Consider the following 13,109-nt stretch of genomic DNA (forward strand, 5'->3'; position numbering starts at 1 on the left):
CTTTACTAGCTAGTATCTTTTCCTTGATTTGTAATGCAAAATATTGACATGACAAAAGTTGACTTGTTAGTATTTTCACCTCCAGATTTGCAGTATTTTGTAGAAATGTGGTCACATTTTCCATGATTGTACAACTTCTATGTGATTAACTGTGAACAATACTATAAAATGCAAAAAGTGTGATTTGTAGACAGTAATGACAGCATTTTAATCAAAGAATGTTAAGTAACTGCAGTTTTGAGCCATATCAGTTGCTTTGTTGTAATTATTAAGGTAAGAGTTATGTATTATAGCTTTTTAAAAAACAAGAAAATCTAACAAAAAAAGTGTACTAATAAGAAATCATTGCAGTGAACACCATTCTGGTGAGGATGTGCAAACTGTGCACATTTTGCCTCTCAGGCCACTAAAATCTCAGTTAAATTAACGCCAAATGATTTTGCAACAGACAACATTATAGTAATATAAGTAAAATGTGATTAAATTGTGTAACACTGATCAAAACATTCTGTACTAACAGCATGAATTGTGACAAAATTTATGTGCATTGACCAATTGAGAATTTTACTGTGTTCGGTAGGTTAAGATATTGAGTGGCAGATAGAGCACGATACATTGTCTTTCTGAGGTGGTGGTTCTTGTGCCGAAGACTTTGGTGAGCCATATTGGTGATATATTTCTTCCATTTGTCTTTGAGTAAAGATATATATAACAACTTACACTTAGTGAGTGCCTGTTTGAGAAGCGTTTATCTGTCCGACAGTATGGGACACACATTCCTGCTATTGAAGTGTGCCAGCTGCTAGTCGTTTATTTTCAGCAGGTTGTGTGCCACATTATTGAAGGATGGTAGAGGCTAGTTTTTGGTTATTTTTTATGGCTTGTATGAAATGTCTCATGGTTCCCCCCCCCCCCCCTGCCTTTTCTCAGTACTGATCATTTGAGCACTAAAAAAGTATTAGCTATATTTTGTGGAAAGTGATTGAATCATTTAGGTTTTCCATAACCTTATGGAGTATGGTCATTTTGAGTGATTTACTTTGTAATTTGCTGCAAATTTGAGCAGTTAATTCATGAAGTTTCTATTTGAGTGCTTATGAGGTTCTACATATGTAAATGTGCAAAGTACTGCATTAGAAAACATGCTAGTAATGTGGAGTTACCATTCAATTTTCAAGAAACGTGCCTCTGCACATTACCATGTTTTGTCACAATTCCACACATTATCATATTTTAACTGTTGCATTAAAGAATTAGTGGAGGAAGTGAACATCAGATGTACATTAAATGGGCCTCTTTACCATTCACAGCCATAGTCTTTTTTTTTTTATTATATATATTAATTAGTATGTGTTGTCTGAGCTAGTCACAGATAATTTCTTGCAGTGATCTGTCTTAACTGTTTGCTAAAAATCTTTTAAGTTGCTGATTCCCAGTGTAAGTTGTTGTTCCTTTCATGGGGGAGGGAGACTACTGACCAGTCCAGTTGATTTGCAGGGCCCGTAGCAAGGAAGTACCTAATTATCGGTTTCCTGGCTTTGCTGTGTTGTGTAGTCTTCCTCTTCATATCCTCCAACAAGCACCATAAAGGCCTGTCCTCTGTGCCTTTCAAATTTGCTGTGGTGGCACTAGCATTTAATTTGAGACAGTTTGTTGTCATGTGTTACAATTTTTTTCCAAATTTCATATGTGCCTAAGAGACTGTATCCCTCAAATTATGAAGCTAAATGAGTGCTCTCTGTGGAGACTGTCCTAAAACAAATTGTATAATGTAAATACTGTCTGTCTGCTGAAGTAAGTTTAGTGACTGGAGTTAGAACATCAAGTGGAGTTCTGCATCCTTCACGTTATTGGCTTCAGGGCACTGGTGTTGCTTTCCAGGGCTCGTATCAGTAAACATTGTTTCTCTGCTTTGCTGACTCCAATAGCTAAAGAGTGTTTGATTGGAAATGTCAGTCTCATTCATACCTGTAACCATAAACATTGATCAGATGACCAGGGATCAAAGCAAATCATCAGGGTGAGTGTTGGATATTCGATACTTGTGTATTACTGGCTGATGTGCACAGTTTGTGAAGTGAGGCTTTGAATTTTCTTATCTAACCATCCATTATTTCTCTGCTGAAAATCTTATTAAACTGTGTCTTCTAGAAGATAACGCTTTGGTGCACTTGGATAAAGGAAAACTGTTGATATGGTATGATTGGTTAGAATTTATTCACTTGTCTTGTTTTATTTTTATTTACAAACCGAATATATCCTTCTTTCCAACATGCTCCAAAATGAGTGGAGACCAGGCAAGGTTTCAGTTCAGGCTCAAGAGACCAAAATTGTGATACATCTGTAAAGTGCACATTGCATTCGATCGAGCATCATGTAGACTATCTTATTTTAGGTGCTGTACTGTGATGCTCTGTTTTTATTACAAATGAAAATTTTATTTCCTAGTTTTCTTTAATAAAGAGGGTTAGACAGCTGTAAAATTAAAAGAAATAACACCATTTTTTAAACTGCATGTTTTGTATGGAAAGCAGCAGTATGTTCATAGCTGGTTTGTCATTGCATTGATTGAATTTGTGGTAACATGTGCCTGCTATTATAAACACCTGCAAATGTCATACTTCTCAGGTGTAGGTGCTTGTTCACAGAAGGATACTTGTGTTATAATCTAGAAAGATGTAATTGTTTGGTGTGGGACTTAAGCAAAAGAAAAAAATAGTTTCAACCAAAAAATCTCCTCCTGATACACTTTGTGCCCTCTGTAATTAACCAAACGCAGTAAAACTTTTGATGTCTGTGTTAGAGAATAGGGATCTTGATAAGCAGATACATAAAAAAAATGCTAATGATTTTTGCTCATTGTTTAAATAGCTTTAGCTTCTTGTGTTCACAAGACAGTGGAATGTCACACAAGGAAATCAGACTTTAAAACAAATCTGAGCTGTATATTGTGCTAACATTCTGGTGTTCACATATCTTGCTATTTTTCTGTGTAAGATTAGAGTGTATTTTTCCTTAGGAATTGTCAGTTGACTTCCCCAGTGAAAGATGAAAACAAACTGAACATCAATTAAATCACATTCATGTTGTAATTGCTAAATTTTGTATCTCAACCATTTGTATAATCAATATTGGTTACCACAAATTTATTTTTATGAGTATTTTGTGATCTGTCAATTTTAAAATTTGAAATCCAATTTAATTTATTTGTATGAGTGAAAGAATTAATCTGTGCCTTATATGGGTAATGAATGACATGAACAGTTCGAATGGACCACAGCATATTCCATGCTTGTGAACTAATGTACATAAACAATGAACAGAATTGATACCAGCATTCTTATTGTGTTAGCATGCTATCTGTCTGCTCATATTGCTGGTGAACTGTTGAATTTTTTTAAAAAAGTAGGCAGTTTTGAAAACTTCTATCAATTGTTCAGTAACAATAACTCAGAATAATAAATTTCAGTGGCCTTATATTACATACAGTAATTGAGAACATTATTTTGTTCTTGGAAGTAATTTTGGTGTTTGCTTTAAAAATATTTATTCCACAATATTTTACACAGAGTTTTTGTGAACAACTTATTTCAGGTCCTCCTATAATTATTCACAATATAGAAGAAATCTTTGTATTTCATTATTTCTAAAAAGCAAAAAGGGATGTGCTTCTAGAAGCCTCAGGGAGTTTTAGGATGTTCAACCATAAATGGAACTTTTTTTCTGTGGAAACAATTTTGTCACACTGTCCAATGTGTTGAAATTTAATCTGGGTGCAAAATTTACTTATTTTAAAGCCTGTTGATCTGACAGTGCTGTGGGCCTAACAGTGTAGTGGGGAAAAAAATTAAATATGAATTCTCAGACTTCATAAGTATTGGAATCGACACATTGGCTTTGTGAACTAGCATTTGCAGAATGTGTCAGTTTGTTCAGGACTCCGCTTGTCATAGGTAATATTGAAATGAATGAAATAATGGTGGGGGTTGGGGAGAAAGGTTGCTCAGTTTTGTTAAATGGCATATTACACCAATCTTGAGGAGTAGTAGTGGCTGAATAGAATAAATGTTTTCATTAATGATTTATTTGCATAATTTCTTACAGTTGAGGGCATAACTTCGAAATTTTGTGTGACATATCAGTGAATAGAAGTTTCCAGAGGCTCTCTAACAGTCTGCAAGATTATACTGGATATAGACAGTGTATGGGATAACCCTGTGACTCAAAATTATACTGTTACGCTTATGCTGTGTAGGAACACTTGCATTTTGAATACATTAGCAGTTAAGTCTGTACATAGTGATGTACATGTGGAAGATATTCAGTATTGTAATATAATTTGTGCTCAGAACTGTCAATATAAGCTGACTTTTTGTGTAGATATTATTTGACATGTGTTGAGGAAAACAGATTGTGGCATTCTAGATGACTTGTCACGTGTGAGTCACTATTTTGTAATAAAGAACTATATTTCATTACCGCATATTTAACTCCAACTGTAATGGTGCTCTGTGTATCTGTAGAGCTGTATTGTTTTACAAGCTGTACAAAATGTGCATTTTCACTATAATATTTACTACGTAAGTATGTAGCACAAGAAGCGTTGGCCACAGAGAACTGAAATTTGGAAAAAGTTTGCTGAAGACAACTAATAGTAATGTACTTTAATTTGAGAGGTTGTGAAATAAACTCCTGGCATAGTCTTGTTTCCTGTCTGTGATGTTACGTGGAGTTGATTTCATATGGAAATAGACTAGCAACCTGATGATGATTGCTAGAAAGACAGTTTTGAAAGTAACTCCAGTTCTTCCATGAAGGAAGCTGGCTACCTTCACACTGAAATATGAATGTGAATCCTTTCCATTGTGATATTATATGCACCAATAAATCTCTTTGCCACTTTCTTTGTGGCTAAACTTTTCTCTTCTTGTATTAATATAGACTTAATAAGATCAGGCAAGATGTGGCTTCATCATAATGGGTGATCGGTATAGTACCTGACAGAATAATCATTCTTGTTTTTAATGTAAATTTTTAAAAACCCAATAAAAATTAAATATGAGAACACGTACAGAAAGTTGTGACGAATCACATCATTACACAGCTTTCCTGCCAAGTACAAATGTCTCATTATATTTACCGTTTGGCAGCCTCAGATTGCAATAACTAATATAACAGTAGGGTAGAAATATTTCTGTAACTAGAAATACCTATGAGGATTCTGTGTATTGGACACTCTTAATGTTGTGATCTATCTGTTGAGACTTACAAATAGTTAATGTGAATTTATATGTATGTCATGCTTCGTTATTACCCTTGTTGTAACATGTAGAGTTCTGTGCAGCAGACAGCTTTTCCTTAGGACTGTATTACATGATAATGTGAGATAGTAAGTAGACTAAAATATGTTTGTAAAAGCTGGCTTGTAAATATTGGTGTTCTTATAAAAAAAATTCTTTTTGGCCTTGGCACATGTTTGAGCCATTTTAACCTTTCCAGTACTAAGAGAAACATTTAGCACAAGCTAGAGCCATAGGACCAATGGCTGTGTGGAGTTGAAATGGCAGCTAGCAGTGATCAGCACATTACTTGACGCAGACACGGCCTTGTGATAACTTAGTAACTAATTTACCATTACTCATTAATTTTCTTACGGATGTATTTATTTGTTGCATTTTATCTTGTAATAAGCTGTTAGACTGGACATTTGATTAAGAATGACTTATGTTGAAACTGGGAAGAAAAATGGAAACTTCGTTTTCTCTCAAGCGCACAAGAAATCATGTTAAAGTCAAATTGATGTGCAATAATCAATAAGTCTATTGGGGTAAATAATTAGCTGTTCCATTCACGCTTAATTGTTTTTCTTCTCATGTGTTAAAATGTGTTCATTATGCAGTAGGAAATGGTTGACACTGTTCCCCTCACACCCATACTACAAAATTGATGCCTTAATTTATGGAATAGTATTCTGGTCCTAAACTTAATGTCATGGCATATTTGTAGAAGAAAGAGTCTGCCTGTTGGTGCTTGTAATTGAGTGTATGTTTATGCTTCCACATTGAAGAAAGACGTACAAAGCCTGGTACTTTGAATTGAACCAAACATTTCAAATGTGATCTAAAGTAGATATGTAGGTAGATAGGTAAAAAGTATATGGGAGAGAGAGAATGAGCTATAGATTATATATATATATATATATAAAGATATGTATTCAGTACTTTGGTAACAAATGTTTTAATTTTGTGTAATTTAGAAGTGTATGTTTTACATGTATCCTTTTGTGTAGACAATGGATGTCTTGGCTCAGTTGTGTTAGCAATTTGTGGGCTGTCCAGTTAAGACTACTATTATAAATTCAATTTTTCTTGAGTACCAGATAATTATTGTACTTTGTGATGTTGCCAGAATTAGACTCCAAGCAGAGGACTTAGTTGATTTTTACCGAAAGTTCAAATTATGCTGCAACTTGTCTTATCCTGTAATTTTTTGTTTTGTTTTTGTATTCCATATTTGTTCATCCCTGTTTGACTGAAAGCTGTGAGAGATAGAGAACATTTTCTGGTTAATAAAGAGTAGCAATTCTCAGTCCATCCATTTATATTCCATAACAGGCAGTCATGTTTCATAAAGAAGCATTGGTGCAAAATGTGTGAAATGTTGATGTTTTATGTATCTATAAATAAATTTAAAAAAAATATAACAGCTTTGTTTAGTGTTAGGATTTAACAGATTTATTTTTGTTTCCATGTAAGTAAATATTACATATTGGTTACTGTATAAGTGTTGTTCTGATTGTGGCAATGATTGTACATTGTCTGTATTAGATCCACATGAATACTGAAATGTGTTACCTAGTTTTTGTAAATATAGTTTCTAGTTGAATATAACCGCTTGTTTCAAGTACCTTAAATGATCAGTCATAACAAGCCAATTTTATTTGCATTGTTTGTGAATCAGTATTGTGAAAAAATCTCATGAAAATTTGCATTGTATCCTGTTTGCTTAGGTTACAGTCACACAGTAATGAGGTATACATATTGCACAACATGTGCAGAAATATGTGTTAGTGCGTGAGAACATATTCAAAATACACTAAGCATTATATAAAATGTTAGCATATCCAAAATGAAGTGCTTTAATAGATGTAGAACTGGCCATAAGCTGTTTGGTGCTGTGGTTTAAAACGAGTGATGATGATTATCATTCTGAATACTTATCTTTTCGTTCTCTGGTTGCTTAGAGTTCCTGAAAACATTTATTTCTTATTTTGTTTGAATATATGATATTCAGATATACTGCCTCTTTTCATTGAATTCCAGCTTTATGTTATATTTGCTCATTTCATTTTACTACTAATAAAACAGAAACATTTTACTGAATCTCGCCATTTTTCCACATTTGATATATCAGATGTGTGCCTCTTTACACACACACACACACACACACACACACACGTACATTTACACTTTATTTTTGTAAGTGCCAAACAGAAATGAACTTTATTTTGCTGTTGGTGTTAACATGCCTTTGGACCACTCTGAATTCTTCAAAATCTGACTACTCAATTTAAAAATAAGCATTGCACTTCCATGATTGAGTTTGTGCAAGAAATTAAAAGTCTGCTGTTAAATTTTGTTACCAGTAGGAATTATTACTATTATGAAGTTGTTCTGATAAATACCTTCTTTCAGATTCTTTTTATGCCTTTATCATATTTTTTCCATAGGTATATAATGTTTATAGATCTTTATTGAACAGATAATTACCAAGAAAAAACCAAATTCAGAGATGCCATAAGCGTGCCAATCACTGTTATTAAGAACTTCTGGTTAGACTTTGCTACATTTGTAGGACAAAAACAGTTGCATTTACTTGACCTTTTACAAAAGTAAAATGAAACCAGAGCAATATTGTAGCATTTTAGCTTGCACAAGAAGACTGTGTGTGTGTGTGTGTGTGTGTGTGTGTGTGTGTGTGTGTGTGTGTGTGTGTGTGTGTGGCGAGAGAATTGTATCTCCGTACTGGTTTTGTGTGCACATGTGCATGTTTCAGTATGAGCATGTGTAAATAGTGGAAGTGCACTGTTTCTAATTTTCAGTGTGGTATTGTCTATTGCTGAAATATTCACATCATTCTAACTGTTTTCTGTCCATTGTTAAATTTATGCAGACTGATTCTTAAATAGACTATACATTATATCATCAGGCCACATTATTATCATAATGTTTTATTTAGGTGACTTTAGATTTGTGTTATTACAGTAATAGTATTAAGGTGTTTAAAAAAGAAATGTATTACATCAGCCACTCAAGACTCCTCTGAACATTCATTTTTGTATAAAGTGTTTGTTGCATATTAACAATGGGGTGTTTGTTTATTATTATTATTATTATTATTATTACTATTATTATAATGTTATTGTCGATGTCTGCTGGTCATAAGTTTTTTATTTGCACATTGGTTATGGAAAAATCATTGTTTTATTTAAATCTTTAGACTTTATTTTAATCGTGTACTTCATTGAGAAACAAGTGAGAATTATTAGAATAAAAATCCAACATTGCTCAGGGCAAATTTGATTAAAAAAAGAAAAGCTTTTTGTGATCAATATGTAAAAGAGTTATTAAATAATACAGATTCTTTCCATAATGAAAACGCTTTACAGTCACCTATAGCATGGAAACAAGTGTTTTCTCCTAATGTTGCTTTCTTAGTGATTACCATGTATAATAATTTTGTGACATTTGTTTATAAAATAAAATCTTTTAATAACATGTATTAAAAGTTTATTGAGACTGGGTAAGTTAGTTAAACATACTGCAATCAATACATCACTTATGTCTGTGTGTATTTCCTGCAGCAATCAGTGTCCAGATTCTTGTATTGGTCGTACAAAATTTTGTGATTCAACTCAATTCATTTTTTGAAAGAAACTTTCGTGAAATTATTGCAGGCTGATTTCACAAGGAACAGGCTATATTCTCTATTGGCAGTGTCTTGCTATAACAGGCAGTACTCTGTTCCTTACTGGACTGTCGTAGAACGTATAACCACATTTTAGTTTGAAGCTCGTGAAAATGAAAGGTTGATAACCTGTTTTGATTGTGTAGTCTCCTTTTACTAAAAATTTTTTTCACTTTCTCTATTTATTTTCTACGAGCGATTGTGGATCAGTTGGAACCAAAATACTCACATCACACATGTATTTTAGGGAATTAATGATGTGGACTGAATATTCTGTCAAGTTTACGCCAATGTATTATCAGAAAAACGCTTTAGGTTAACTCACTTTATTTATGGTTATTTTATAACCAGTTTACAGTTAAATTGGTAAATGGTTTGTGAAAAGGATGCAGTAATAACCACAGTTGTTAAAATTGTGAACTTGACACTGGAACGGTTTGTTGAGATAGTAATGCTATCTTGAATTTTAATGCCATTAGAGGCATAACAAATTCCATTATTTTTTGTTGTAGTTGCCACATTTTTCTGTGTATCGATTTTGATGTGGAGATTCTTGTATTCCCTTCTAGTCAGAAAGGAGTAAATAATTTAATTTGGCACAATCATTGTACTTCCATCCTAAATAACATATCTTTTCAGATTGCTAAACTCAACAAACAGTGAAATGGTGGCCACTGGTGTTGTGAAACAGTGTTGGTGTTTTCTAAAAGACACCCATAACCAATAATTTGTTAAAATCATTATTCAAAATAAAAACAAATCACTCTTCATTCTTATGAACTACAAAAACAAAATTTCACCTGTAGTGTATTTGGGAGCTTTGTATTAAATACATTACTTTGGAAAACTCTTACATGTAAAGACTTGTTTCATCTGAGCATTATTTTTGGCTGTTTGGTGTATAGCCTCTTTTTCCAGATTACAGTATTTGCTTTTGTTTGAGTGTAATTTTGGAAAAGAAACATAGTGTTGTTTCAGTTTCATTTGTTTCTGTTTTGCCATATAAGTACTAAATGTATATATGATAGTATTTGAGTGAACAATGTCATGAATCAAAGTAGCACTAGTGATCACAGGATCATGCAAAAAATGATAAAATAGAGTGAAATGGAAGTTGTCTTACATGTCTCGTTCATGAAGATTAAGAACTCAGGGACCAGAATTGGTATGCCAAAAAGTTAACATTATTTTAACTTTTTTTCACATGTATTAGTTATTTAAAAGTGTTCTAATGAGACACGATGTACTTTATTTGCATATTACAAAATGTCACATGGACCTGATTGCCCAGATTAAATTACCTTGAAAGTATTTATACCAGTCCATTGAATGTACTATGACCAGTTGCATTGAAATAAAGGCTGTCTGCAATGTAATGAGGGCATGCTCATATGTAACTTTATTACTAACATATCACCTGCCAATTTGCAAAGTATTACACAGTCACAGGATGCATGAATATTCCAATCATTTTTACAACCCATGTGAATGAATTCAGCAACTTATCATTCCTTTTTTATTTCTTCTATTGTTTATCGTCAAGGTCCATTGCTTAACAGAATTTAAAATGCAAAGAAATGAGAACATTGAGAGGTGGTATTCAGCCTATTAGTTAATCTTTGTTTAGTCACAGTTCTTGTTCTAGAAGAGGGAAGCATTTTAATTCTGTTAATTTCTGAAACTACATATGTATACCACTCTGTGACCAACATCATTGTTGGAAATATCATTAGGCAAGATTAGAATATGGCATTGGACAAGAAGGAACAGAAGGCCCCCTGCGTTCCGTAGGAACTATTTACCATCCCACACAACTGCAATGACTGTGTATCAACTTTGTTACACAGAGACAAGTTTTATAAATCCAGTAATATTAGACAAGTGGTTGATTACAGACCATGGATTTTGCTGGAAGAGCTCCTGTGCCGTTTCATGGAAAATTTAGTTATTTGCCTGTTCCGTGGAACACCTCAGTATATAGAATGCCTCGGTTTACAATTACAGTACATCCTCTCAACAGAAAAATGGCAACATGCTGACCATTTACATGTTATTACTGGGTTCAGTGTCTGTACCTTTAAGAAAGGGGGGGGGGGGGGGGGGGAGGGGACTACTGTTACAGATTGAGAAATCATTCTGTGAAGTCAGAGGAGTTGTCAGGAGTTATGATTTCAGTTTGTACTTAATTTTCTTGTCCTTTAAATTCCTTACATCACTGACAAGTGACCAGAAATGTTATAAACCGAGGAAGAAATAAATGAAGATGTGTGGCCAGTCGCCCTACATTTACTCCTTTAAATTCCTTACATCACTGACAAGTGACCAGAAATGTTATAAACCGAGGAAGAAATAAATGAAGATGTGTGGCCAGTCGCCCTACATTTACTGTGCATTGCACAAGAACCCATTTGCAGTCCACTGATGCAGAGTCCCAGTGTACGTATGTGGTTTAAATCTGAAAAAAGATTTGTACAGTATTCCACCATGACAAATAATCCCTTAGGAATAAGGCCCGTCTCATTTCTTTTTGGTTGCTTGTATTTTGGTATCTTAATGTAACACAAGCACAAAAGTGTAAGTGTAAGTTTGGATCTCTCTCTCTCTCTCTCTCTCTCTCTCTCTCTCTCTCTCTCTCTCTCTCTTAAAAACCTATTTGTTTAAAAATGAGAAATGTCATGTAATTTTAATAATGAATGTGATTTTGTTCTTAGTCGTGTGAAGATTGTGAAATATGAACTATTCAGTAGCTGCAACCCCCCCCCCCACACACACACGTCCCCCCCCCCCCCCCCCCCCAGAAACTTGTGTTTTATTTACTCTCAATTCTATTGCCTTTGCGTACACATGAAGAAGAGGAGAAATTGTACACCTGTTCTAATTCCACGCAGGAGCTACCTCCATCTGGTGTTAGCTCCAAACGATTGGACTATTTTACTACGATTTTTTTCCCACTTTTAAAACATTCACTTCCACCATGAAGGAAACAACTATTTTATGATCAATAAATCTGTGTGTATGGTACAGAATGTACTAAAGAGTGTATTCATGTGGATACTAATTTTTTGAAACAATATTTTTGTTTTTTGATATGAGTATATTAATGTACAATTTGTACAGAAACCAGAAGGGAGTGATAAGAGTTGAGGGGCACGAAAACAAAGCAATAGTTGGGGAGGGATGAGACAGGGTTGTAGCCTATCCCCAATGTTATTCAATCTGTACATTGAACAAGCAGTAAAGAAAACCAAAGAAAAATTTGGAGTAGGAATTAAAATCCAGGAGGAAGAAATAAAAACCTTGAGGTTTGCCGATGACACTGTATTCTGTCAGCGGTAGCAAAGGACTTGGAAGAACAGATGAACAGAATGGACAGTGTCTTGAAAGGAGGAGTTAAAATGAACATCAATAAAAGCAAAAAAAGGATAATGGAGTATAGTTTAATTAAATCAGGTGATTCTGTAGGAGTTAGATTAGGAAATGAGACACTTACAGACGAGTTTTGCTATGTGGACAGCAAAGTAACTGACGATGGTCGAAGTAGAGAAGATATAAAATGTAGACTGGTGATGGCAAGGGAAGTGTTTCTGAAAAAAGAGGAATTTGTTGACATTGAGTATAGATTTTTAGTGTCAGAAGTATTTTCTGAAAGTATTTGTATTGCCATGTATGGATGTGAAACACAGGCAATTAACAGTTTAGACAAAAAGAGAACAGAAGCTTTTGAAACGTTGTGCTACTGAAGAATGCTAAAGATTAGGTGGCCAGATAACGTAACTAATGAGGAGGTACTGAATAAAATTGGGGAGCAGGAATTCGTGGTACAACTTGACTAGAAGAAGGGTTCAGTTGGTAGGACACGGTCTGATACATCAAGGATCACCAGTTTAGTACGTGAGAGAAGTGTGAAGGATAAAAATCATAGAGGGAGACCAAGAGATGAATACACTAAGCAGATTCAGAAGGGTGTAGGTTGCAGTAGTTGACTCGCGGAAGAGTAGCATGGGGAGCTGCATCAAACCTGTCTCTGGAATGAAGACCACAACAACAACAACATATTAATGTGTCAGTGGCACAAAATTTGGTACTTAGGAGGCAAACTGAGTGAGATGGCACATTGATGAACATAATGCACACACTTTTTT

This window comes from Schistocerca nitens, chromosome 2 (genome assembly GCF_023898315.1).
Source record: "Schistocerca nitens isolate TAMUIC-IGC-003100 chromosome 2, iqSchNite1.1, whole genome shotgun sequence".
In the NCBI taxonomy this organism is placed as follows: domain Eukaryota; kingdom Metazoa; phylum Arthropoda; class Insecta; order Orthoptera; family Acrididae; genus Schistocerca; species Schistocerca nitens.